The sequence below is a fragment of the Dromaius novaehollandiae genome, chromosome 7 (assembly GCF_036370855.1).
Source record: "Dromaius novaehollandiae isolate bDroNov1 chromosome 7, bDroNov1.hap1, whole genome shotgun sequence".
Lineage (NCBI taxonomy): Eukaryota > Metazoa > Chordata > Aves > Casuariiformes > Dromaiidae > Dromaius > Dromaius novaehollandiae.
In genome coordinates this window covers 19,366,748-19,378,457 of record NC_088104.1, presented here as the reverse complement: position 1 = coordinate 19,378,457, position 11,710 = coordinate 19,366,748, and positions in this window count along the sequence as shown.

The following is an 11,710-nucleotide window of genomic DNA, read 5'->3' as shown; positions in this document are numbered from 1 at the left end:
GGCTCTCCCACCCATTCCAGGGCTCCAGCACACAAATTCCAGTTTAATTTAGCCCCCTCTTTTTTCCTTCCATCTTGTCGCCCTTCCCTTAATGTAGTAACTAGCATCCTCGGTTTCTTGTAATAATAAACCCACTGAAATGAAATCCGTGGCATACCCTTCTTCCAGGCCACTTACATATAAGCAGAAATTTTTGGTTAAAAGCTGAATTGTACGTGTTTCTAAATCCTCAGCTTCGGGAAGAGAGGGGCCTCTTCTGGAGCTGGAATGTCATTTCCTTGGCAGCCACTGCAGTATCAGGCCAGTTCTGATCTCTCTCAGTCTGATGCAGCCCCCATGTGTAAGTAACTGTCTGGAGAAAATTCACTGGCATTAGCTGTTTTAAAATGGTATGAATCCACACTGAGCTTTGTGCCTGGAAATGCAGTCAATTTCAGTGTGGCCAGTAGATGGTAGTGGTACACACAAAGCTGACAAAATTTACTGTCTGCAAAGAGAAAGAGTCATAGGGATCTGCTCCAGATCACTTTGAAGCTGAATTAAATGACTAGCAAAACACCCAAGCTCTGCAAATATCAGTGTCGCTTCTTAAACACAGCCACAACATTGCAAGGCTATTTCGTGATAACTTTTCAAGTCTCAAAAGTCATTCTCATTCTGTATTAAAATGGAATGTAAATGGTTCTAAAACACGGAATGCATTAAAATACTCACTTAGAAGGGGACTTCGAGTCATTTAGTTGGTGAGTAATTTTTGTTTTGTTTGGTGAGTGATGGGAAAATCCAGCTGGGTTCCTGAGCATTAAATAAAGCAATAAATACACATATCATTGTGGTACGTTTTGGTTCTGATCAACTCAAGGGTAATTCACTGAATGTATTCCAGCCAGCTCCCTTTATTATAAATGCATTTTGGTTTTATGCTCTATTTCTTGACTGTTTCAGTACAAGCATTTACTTACTAAACTGTTATGTGGGAAAAGGAAAATGAAGACATGGAGAAAAGAATCATTAGACTTTTTAAATCCATTGCGTAAGTAGTTACTGCACTGCTGAAAGCAGATTTTTTTTTCCTCAATTAATTCCATAAGGAGCTCAGACCTTAAGAGCTGCTGATCCCTTTCCGTATCCATTACCTTTACGCAAAAATTGAGTGTGATCTGGATTATGATCTTAGAAGCTTAACCATAGAAAAGGCATTGACAAACACTGTGCGGCAAAGCCTCACTTCAAAGTCTTACTTTTTATAATCTTGTTTCCTTATACTGCAGCTTTTCTATCCCTTCCTGATCCTTCTGTGATGAAGCAACTACAATTGTTGAACGAAGTACGCTGCACCCAGCGTGCTGGAGTGCTTCCAGGCAGCACCATGGTAATTTATAACCAGTAAATCAGATCTGAACTGCAATCATATCCAAAAGAGCACAGCTAGATAATAGCAAGAATCTTTCTGCTACTATTTTCCTTTATTACTGTGAGAAATGCTTATTTTTGTCCTTTGAGCTGTTGCTATTGTAACAAATTCTAAGCTTTTTTTAAACACGCAACCTCAACCTACACAATAAATCTCCACTGTTGAAATAAATGCTTCAAAACACAGTCTTAGTGAAACAATACCTAAGCTTGTAGATACAAGATAAATCTGGAAGCAGGCTGTCAGTTCCCCTCCTCTGCACGCGAGCGCAGGAAAATGCACAAGACGCTTTCTCTGAACCAGGCACGCCAAGGTCTGATGAACAACCTGCTCTCTGCTCGTGGTGTTTGGTCACTAGGTACTTTAAGGCCATCCCCAACAGCTGGGGTGATACAATACAATAGCTGTGACAAAGCTAAATGTCTCAGGCAGTACTTACGCAGTCATCTGAAAACCAAAATTATGCCTGTGTCTTTCCAGATTTTTGTAAATGGATGTTTATCTTAAGAAACTTAAAGGTTCCTTTCATGCTGCACAAAAAATTCCCTGCAATTTTTCTGCATTCTTTTTTTAGTGAATACTAAAAATTACCCCATCGGGCAGGTAACTCTGAAGCTATTCATGCAGGTTACTGTTCTGAAGTGTGATCTTAGGCCTTTGAACCTGGTAATAACCTGACTAAAGCTGCTTTGTCACTTCCTCCTGCTGTAAACTTTGTGTGCACTTAGGTGAGAAGCGCCTGGAAAGCCCTCGCTGGAAGCCAGGCACAAGTTGGCGCAGTGGGGAGAAAAGCTGAAGGAAGGACAGACTCTATCTAGTCAGCAGCTTCGGGCTGCGTGGCTTCACTGACGCTCGCTTTGGGATCGCGTCCCTGAGCTTGATGCTTTCGGGGTCGTTCAGGTATGTAAGCACGATTCCTAACGTTGGATGTTGCCAGTGAGATGGAGGAGATAAACTTGTAGTATAAAGTAAAAGAATAAGTTAATTCGATATGGCCCTAGCACAACTGACGCATAATTCTTTATTTGTACTATTTTTTTTCTTTGTGAAGTTTCTCCTAATCCTAGTGCACTTGCCTGTTATTTATCCAAAACCTGACACCTACCTAGATGCTTGCATGACCTAAGCATTGTATTTTCTAGTATTCAAAGTTCAATAATATCAGAAGTATTTCCTATAAGAATGTGTCCGTTGCCACATATTGAGTCCTTTTAGTCCTTTGAGATGAAAACAATGTTCCGAGGCAGATGGAATTACTTTAAAAAATTGTTTCAAAAGCAGATTTTGAAGATGGAGTTGTGCATATGGGGCACACCACGGGTCTAAAAGCTGTAGGGTACCTTTCAGTTAAATACGGAGATGCATCAAAGCAGCTCCTGCAGGCTTTCCCTCTGGAAGGAACAGATGAATAGGATACCTATAAAAACAGCAACTGCCTTAGTCTTTTAAATAATTATAGTAAAAATAGCATACTGGCTGTTCCCCCCACGCTACACTCAGGAATGCAGCTGAACTATCAGCTTTATCACTGCGTGCTGCTGGAGCGCTTCGCATGGATGAACCTGGTACTTCCGGACCACCAGCACCATGTGTCTGTCCCAGATGTACTGAATTACTGAAAGAGACAGGAAAGGCAACTTGGGCTCCTTTCTCCATCCTGTCATGTATCATCCACCCTCCCATGAGCTCCCAGAATCTCATCTGGCTTGATGATTTGGATTTTAACTATTGCTATTTGCAAACAAACTTGCTCCTTGCCTGATAGAAAGAATGCAAAGTGAATGTGGGCTAAGTTTCCATCATTCTTAAGCAAGCTTGCCTATTTTCTCTGATCTAGCCCAAAGCCAAGCCAGAGGAAGGGAAGATCTGATCACTGCTGAAAGCAGTAGCATAAAGGAAATATTGTTAGTTGGGAAGACTAGAACAAGAAGTAACTGACTGAAACCACAGCAGGGAAAATGTTATAACCATGGGAATAGCTAGACAGAACAATAAGCAGTCAACAAAAGTGGTGGGATCGCTCTCAACAGCAGTGTGCACTGTTAAATTTGATAACTGTGATTTAGAAATAAACAAATCAATCCACTACCACTGCTGGGGAATAGATTTAAAACACTGCTGGATGTCCCTTTCAGCTCAGTCTGATCCTGATCAGACAATCCTGATCTGAAAACTGTGCGAGTGTGTGTGTGTGTGAGAGAGACTACTGACGCATCCTCAGCCTTCTTGCCAAACTTTCTGACCCACATGAGTGTTCAACAGCCAGATTTAGGATCTCTGCAGCCGCAAATTCCATGCAATTGGGATAAGGAAAACACCTCCAGTTAAATTTGTGGTCTGCCTCGGGATGGAAATAGCCAGTTCTGAAATGAGTAAGGCTGAATCATCTAACCATCTACTCCATCAGCCAGTGGGACATGACCTGCCCTATGTACCTAAAATCCAGGTCCAGGATAGAGGAAGACACTTCCTTAGAAGTCAATGGCATAATCAAGTGAAGGCCCAGAATCAGTGCATGAAGAGTACAAGAGCGAAAGGGCAAATGCAAAAAAAGCCTACTGTCTCTTTTGCTCTCTCTGTCTTTGCCCACAGCAAAGCCACAGACCCAGGTGATGGGATGCCTGATGATCTATTTGTTTGGGCTGTTCAGGACTTTGAAGAGACCTCTGTAATGCACCTCAGCAGGTCTGGGAGCTGGCTCCTAGCGTGCGGACAGCCTCGGAGGCTGTGGCAGCCAGGCAGCAATGGGAGAAGCAGCAGCCCTCAGTCCCGCGTGGGAGGCTGCGTGCCTCAGCCTCCCCTTGCTTCCTCCTGGGGAACGTAACAGTGAAAACAGCAACTTCTTGCACCAGCAGGCTGCCTGGTCTGAAAACTAAGATATAACTGACTGATTTTGGTAGACTTGTAAATTTATGTTCCTAGCTCCATGTGGGCCTGCTGAAGTATATCAGTGGCTAGATCTGGATCAACAGCAGCTGGATAGACTGTCCAGCCCATGACACTCCAAGTAAAGCCACATGCCATGAGAAAGGGCAGGAATGTCTGGCCCTGGTTCTAGCTGGGATCGTAAAAATCAGTGAAAATTTCCTTTTTAAAATAGGATGCATTTGATCAATTTACACAGCAAAACAAGGGAAAAAAAGGTTCTGACGTGGATGTGCTTCAGTCTCTGGGAATGGTATTTAAATAGAGCAAACCACACACTGGGCTTCCTCTGCAGGAATTGCTCAAGGGGGTTCCTCACCTTCCTGGGACAAGCGTTGCTCTGCCACCCACCTTTCTGCAGGGGCTACGTTTCCTCCGCAGGCCGTGGGGGTGAGGTGGAGCAGCCTTGCGTGCAGAGATCCCCATGTCCTACCAAACCTGCGAGGCGAGCGAAGTGCTGCAGAGCCCTGGCATAGCCGTGCGGTTCTCTGTCTTGCGCTGGAGACAGGGAACGTTCATGGGAAAGCCAAAAGGAGCTGGAGCTCCAGCGAGGCTGCCCCAGAGGGTGTTCCCAAACACAAGAGCACCCAAAACAGATGCAGCACTTAATCTAAGCTGCACAGTGCTAGGTTAGTGCTAGTGTTTATTATTTTTATGATGGCTTTTTAAAGCACTGGCTCTTTTGATCCATATTAACTACTGCCCAGGGAAAGAAAAATAAAGCTCGCATAGAAAATAACAAAATTTTCTGGCTGGAGGCCAAAACTTTGAAGGCAAATACTGAAGTATAATATGTTTTGTTTAACGTCTTTGTTTCCAGTAGATGTTGACTGAATTCGGGAGGGTGACGGCACTTCGAACAAAACCAGCTGGAGAAGTCAGTTTGTTAAATATTAACTCTCTAAGAAAGAGTTTGAATTTGAAATGTGCGTAAGAAACATCCTGAGAAAATATCGGAAGCAATTCAGATCTCTTCTGAGAAGAAATACACACACTGTGGCTTGTGTGTTTAGCAGAAAGCGGGGGGACAATATGTGATACATGAATTCCTAATTTAAGGTGGACACCGGTTCAGTCTGAGACTCCCTTTTCCCTGCAGTTTTGCTGGATGCATCAGCAATTCTCAGGCTGAAATAAAGTCTAATGTTAAGGAATGACTTTAGGGAATAGGTAGAAGTTATATATTTATTGTGATATAAAACGTAGGGGTGAAAGAAAGACTGTTGTCAGACTCTTGGCCACTCTGCTATAATGAAAGGGTAAGGGAGAATTTTCAAAGGTAAAAACAGGAGGGGAGCATAAAACTGCATCTGATGCCTAAGAAAATCTTATCCTAAAGCTACAAATATTCAGATACCTGATGTAAAATCAGAGAGAAAAAAATAGCATGATAATCTTTGGACAGCAGGGTCTGCTGTGGCATATTTGCATCTCGGTCTACCTGGACGCTCTGATCCTTCCTCTGCAACCTGGCCAGGATGTGCAGGTATTTATCCCCATTGCCGATATTTTAGGGAAACAAGAAAGGAAGAGTTAGATATGGGCACTTCACCAAATTCCAGCTCAATTCAGTGTTTGACTTGAGGCCAGTTTTAGCTATAATTAAAGCATGGAATGGATACAGAAAAAGGGTGTAAAGGAAATAATATCCTCCTAAAAAAACAAAGATGAGGGGGGAGAGGGAAGAAATTTAGAAACAAACAAGTTACACCATTTGCTTAACATGCTGGAGTTCTTTTCCTGTTTGATAGGTTGGTTGCAACACAGAGACATCTGCTGTTAGCAAGTAAGTGCCAAAATAGATTTCACAGAACATGTTATTGTTTTAAACAAATAGATCATGTGGGATGCTGAATTGATCTTTTTTTTTGTTCCCCGTAATTTAATGTGCAGTCATTCAAAGTATCAGATTGTTAGAGAAAAATCTCATTATTGTTAGGTAAACTGTTTAAAGCTGAATTGCTTGGCAATTAAGACCAGAGGTGTGCATATTTTTAACTTGTTTTTAATGCTGTAGGTGGTGATACAGCCTTAGCTAAAGTACTATCCAGTAGGCAATGTAGCAACCAACAAAGAACTTTCTAATCGTGGCCATTTTCTAGTTATCTGCAACTCTCTTTAGTTGCTTTGGTACAACTTGTGTGTGTGAGCACTGACAGCTATTAGGGATGATGAACTGAAGTGATCACAATGCGCGCCACTTCCAGAATGCTGCAACTGTCCCCTGTCCCTCCCTGCACTGATTTAAATTGCGACTGGTTATATGAAGTGAACACTTATAGCATTTTTGACAGAGAGCATTAAGCTCAAGCATCCCAGAGTGGCCAAGAATGTGAGTCCTAATACGTTATCATACATTTCAAGATCAGAGGGGAAATCCACACATTTTGAAATAAATTAATACAAGAGGGACCCAACCCTGATTCCTGTTGGTAAAGTGCCAAACGTATGAGCTGCCTTAGTTTGTGGGTCCTGCTGTTTTAATCCTGTCCTTGTAAAACCAACAAGCAAACAAATCCAACAGGTGGAATATTCCGCATGTGTGGGCTTGAAGCGCTGGCTTTTTGCTGCGCCAGTTATGAGACTAACAGCAAACAAGTAGCTAAAGGACATCAGAGCAATGGTCAGTCATTGAGTCCGGGAAGCTACTAGACTTTATTTCTCTGTTCTGGAGAAAAGCTGGGCAAAGAAAAAGGAAAAGCTGTCCATTTTGCTGTTGTGCTCCTTGGTGGCAGGCACACCCCAAAGACGTGCGCTGGATCCTGGCATCGGGGAGGTCCGGGCTCTGTGGCCTGGCTTTGCTACTGAGTCACTATGGGCCAGCTCACCTGCTTTTTGCTTTGGGTATCCCACATGTAAAATGGGGAAATAATGATTTTGGGGGGTCTTCTAGGGAGAGGGACTGCCAAGTCCTATGCAAGTTGCAAAAATGACACTTGATTACTAAGGGAGAAACCCCTTTCAGTCTGCCTCAGTAACAGTGTGAAGTGTCTTTTTCCATCACTGTTTCCAGCCTGCTTCTGAGGTCAAACGGGTCCATGTTTTGCGAGAAAACTGTTGGTAAAATAGAATTTCAAAAGTTCTGTTTTCAAACCAGACTTGAAGTAACTTTTGTTCTCAGTTTAGGCCAATAGCAGCAACAGGAAAGAGCTAAAATGACATTGTAATGAGATGGATAAACCAACTATATTTTTAGTTATATTCTGGGTTAAAAATGTGACATTACCATCCAAAGCTCTTGTTTCATTACATCATTGTTACAGTGTTATATTACAGCATTAACAATCTTTCAAAATCCATGGTATTATATATAAAAATAAACTAACTGAAGGCAACTGCTATTTAAACTGATCCATAGCACTATGCTTGTGTTTGTTCATGCTTTCTTTTCATGTCCAACATTTGTGTTTAAGCTTGTTTTGTTAGATGAATAAAATACACCCTGATTTGGAGTCTCCACTAAGTTTTGCTTTTAAAGCCAAGACTCTTGGCTTCCCTTTTGCTTGTTCCTGCTTTACCGTATCAGTCATGTCCTCTCTGGCAGTGCTCATGGCTATAAAAGTGTGTGGGAGTAAAGGTTAAAGATAAATACTAGGTTTAACAAATATGGTTATTGTTGCCGTAAAGATTCACTTCTAAAGTTAGTGGTCAGATCATTCTATTTTTAAGGTAGGATTACAGTTGCAATTCAGCATCCATGGCTAAGTTAAAGTTAGAATTAATATACTTTTAGCACTTAACATTTCTGAACACACTGGATTGTCAGGAATCAAAGGCTAAATTCATAAGGGGAACATGGTCCAACTGTTGGACTTTATATGAAGTAAGTAAATGTTCAGCAGGCCACAGTGAGACTATGAATGACTTTGTGGTCCAGTGGGAATGGTACTCATTTTGGGGCAAGGGAAAAGGGATACCTAAATTCCAGGTCCTGCTCTAGTAAAGTGGATCAGCCCCAACAGGAGGAACTGAGAACTTGCTTTTAGCTGATAGTTACTGAATTCACCTGGACTGATGTGAGTTCAGACCCTCTTGGAAAAAGGAATTGCATTTGGGTCTTCCACAGCAAAGGTGAGTGTCCAAACTGTCCATGTATTTGTTAAAAAAGAGACAACAGCATCTTCTCTTTCTCTAGCTGAGAACTTCCCTGGTGAATCAGTCCACTGACTAAGTTGAGACAGAAGTGAATAGCTCTACACTTGTCAGGACTTCCACAAGTATATCAGAACCAACAAGATGACTAGGAAGAATGTGGGCCTGCTGCCCACATGGAATGGGGGGATGTGGTGACAAGCAGATGTACTCAGCTCCTTCTTTGCCTTGGTCTTTAGTCCCAGGCCCCTGAGATCCGTGGGAATGTCTGGAGCAATGAAGACTTAGATGAGAATCAGGTTAGGGAACATTTAAACAAACTGGACACAAACAAATCCATAGGACTTGATGAGCTACAACCACGAGTGCTGAGGGAGCTGGTTGATGTCATTATGAGGCCACTCTCAATTGTCTTTGAAAGGTCACCGCAATCGGGGGAGGTTTCTGAGGACTGTAAGAAAACAAATATCACTCCTGTATTCCAGAAAGGCAAGAAGGAGGATCTAGGGACCTACAGACCTGTCAGCCTGACCTTGATCCATGAGAAGGTGATGGAGCAAATAATCCTGGAAACAATTTCCAAACACATTAAGGACAAGAAGGTGACTAGGAGTTGTCAGCATGCATTTATGAAGGGGAAATCATGCCTGACTAGCCTGATAGCCTTCTATGCTAACGTGACTAGCTCAATGGACAAGGGGAGAGCAGTGGATATTATTTATCTTGACGTTAGCAAGACTTTTGACACTGCTTTCAATAGCATCCCCATGGACAATCTGATGAAGTACAGGGTAAGTAAGTGGACAGTGAGGTGGACCGACAACGGGCTGAATTGCCAGTCTTAAAGGATTGTGATCAGCAGCATAAAGTCCAGCTGGAGGCCAGTCATTAGTGCTGTACCCCAGGCTCCAATGCTGGGGCCAATACTGTTTAGTATCTTCAACGGTGACCTGGATGATGGGACAGACCACACCCTCAACAAGTTTGCAGATGATATCAAACTAGTAGGATTGGTTGATACACCAGATGTGCTCCCATTCAGAGGGACCTCAACAAGCTGGACAAATTGGCTGACAGGAATCTCATGAAGTTCAAAAAAGGGAAATGGCAAGTTCTGCACCTGGAGAGGAATAACTCCATGCACCAGTAAAGGCTAGGGACTGACCAGCTGGGAAGCAGCTTTGTAGAAAAGGACCTGGGAGTTCTGGTGGGCAAATTGAACAGGAGCCAGCAATGCACTGTTGCAGCAAAGAAGGCCAGCAATATCCCGGGCTGCATTAGTAAGAGCATGTTGCCAGCAGGTCAAGAGAGGTGATCTTTCCCCCCTACTCAGCACTTATGAGACACATCTGGAGTACTTTGTCCAGTTCTGGGCTCCTCAGTACAAGAAAGACATGAACATACTGGAGTGAGTCCAGCAAAGGGCCGTGAAGATGATTAAGTCCTAGGAGCATCTGACATAAATGAGAGGCTGAGAGAGCTGGGATTGTTTGGACTGGAGAAGAGAAGGTTTGGGGTGGGTCATATCCATGTACATAAATATCAGATGGGAGAGAATAGAGAAGATGGAGCCAGGCTCTTCTCAGTGGTATCCAGTGACAGGGCAAGAGGCAATTGGCACAAACTGAAATACATTAAATTCCTTCTAAACATAAGAAAAGGGAAGGTGGCCAAACACTATTGCAACTTTTGCTTGTTCCCCATTCTTTTTTAGAATTTTGAGCTTTGTTTAGGTATACTGAGAATACAGATATGTATATGGCTCAAAAAGTAATAATAGTCCTATAGCTTTTTAGTGACTATATAATATTACTACTTTTTTGCACTTAAAAAATATAGCTAGATGTACTCATGCAGTGTTGTGAAGTAAGTCTTCCATAAGATACTATAAAGAGCAGACCTACTCCTCAACAGCCTCAGCAAAGAAAGGCAAATGGGTTTGGAAACATATCTGGGAAATTTAAAAAAGCAAACAAACTAGGCTTTGAAATCAAAGCCAAGAACTGGTTCAGCCTGGACACAACTGATGATCTCTACAAGGGCAGTATATCATATACAATGTGGTGATCTCTGTAGCGACCTAATCCTGAATTGTTCTTTACAGCTTAGAAGCAACATTGACGTTTTTTCTAGAAGTTCATTAGTGCATGTTCAGAGCCCTGCAGATCTGAGTCATAAGTGATCTACACTGCTCTGCACTGTCCTCTTCCAAATTCTACCTCATATTCTCATTCAAACGTATGAAGCCAGCTCACCAGTGGTACTTGTGCAGCGATGAAAAACCAATAGCAATTCTCCCATAGTCTCTCCCTGTTTTTCCCATGGTGTCAGGCAGAGAGAGAAATTCCATAAACTCATCTGTATGCATTGTCCACCCACAAACTTTATCTCAGTTGTGCGAGTGTTGAGTCACAGACAGGTAGTTCTTGTTCAAGTCCCAGCTTCATGTAGGCTGTGGGTAATGACAAAAGATATTTCAATTTCTGTCTCTCAGAAATGCTAAGAGTAAGGTACAAAGAATTTCTTTACAGCAACCGCCCCTCAAATTACTAAAAAATTTGAACAGCAAGTTCCATTTAGGAGTATCTGCTGATTTGTTCACCCAGTGGGAGCTTTCATCTTGATCAAGATGCCTACTGCTGGGCTGTATCAGCCAGATCACCCTTGCCACATGCTTGCTGACCTTGTCAAAAAGCTCCTAAGAGGCGTGGAAGGTCAACATTACCTTTAGAGAAGATGTGTTGACACTGCCCAAATAAATCGTATTTATTCAGCTACACAGTAATTCTATCCTGTGTTGCTGTTTTTACTGCTTTGCCTCATAGGGTTGCCATCCTGCCATCCCTCATTTTTCCTCTGGAATCTTTTTTAGAGATTAGCGTCACATTGCCACCCTCTGGTCTCCAGGCACAGGGGAAGGTTTGAGAGAAAGGTTGTGCACTGCCATTAGTAGATCTGCTATTTCTTACCTGCATTCCCCTGGACTATCATACAGTCCTGGAGATTTGTTATTCTGTATATTTTGGATCACTGTCTTTCACAGTTAATGCAATCAGTCTCTGGACTCTCTCCAGAGACAGGGTCTCTGCTGACTCTCTCAGAAAAAATGGTTCAAATATGGGAATCACCTGTTTATTCTGGTGAACTCATGCAAATAAATCTTTTAGCTTCTCTGCAAATGTTTTGGCCACTCTTCTCTTTTACTTTGCAGTTGTCATTTGATCCATCAGACTCAGTTGGGCTTCTTGGTCTCAATGTGTTTAGAAAAGGATTTAATAA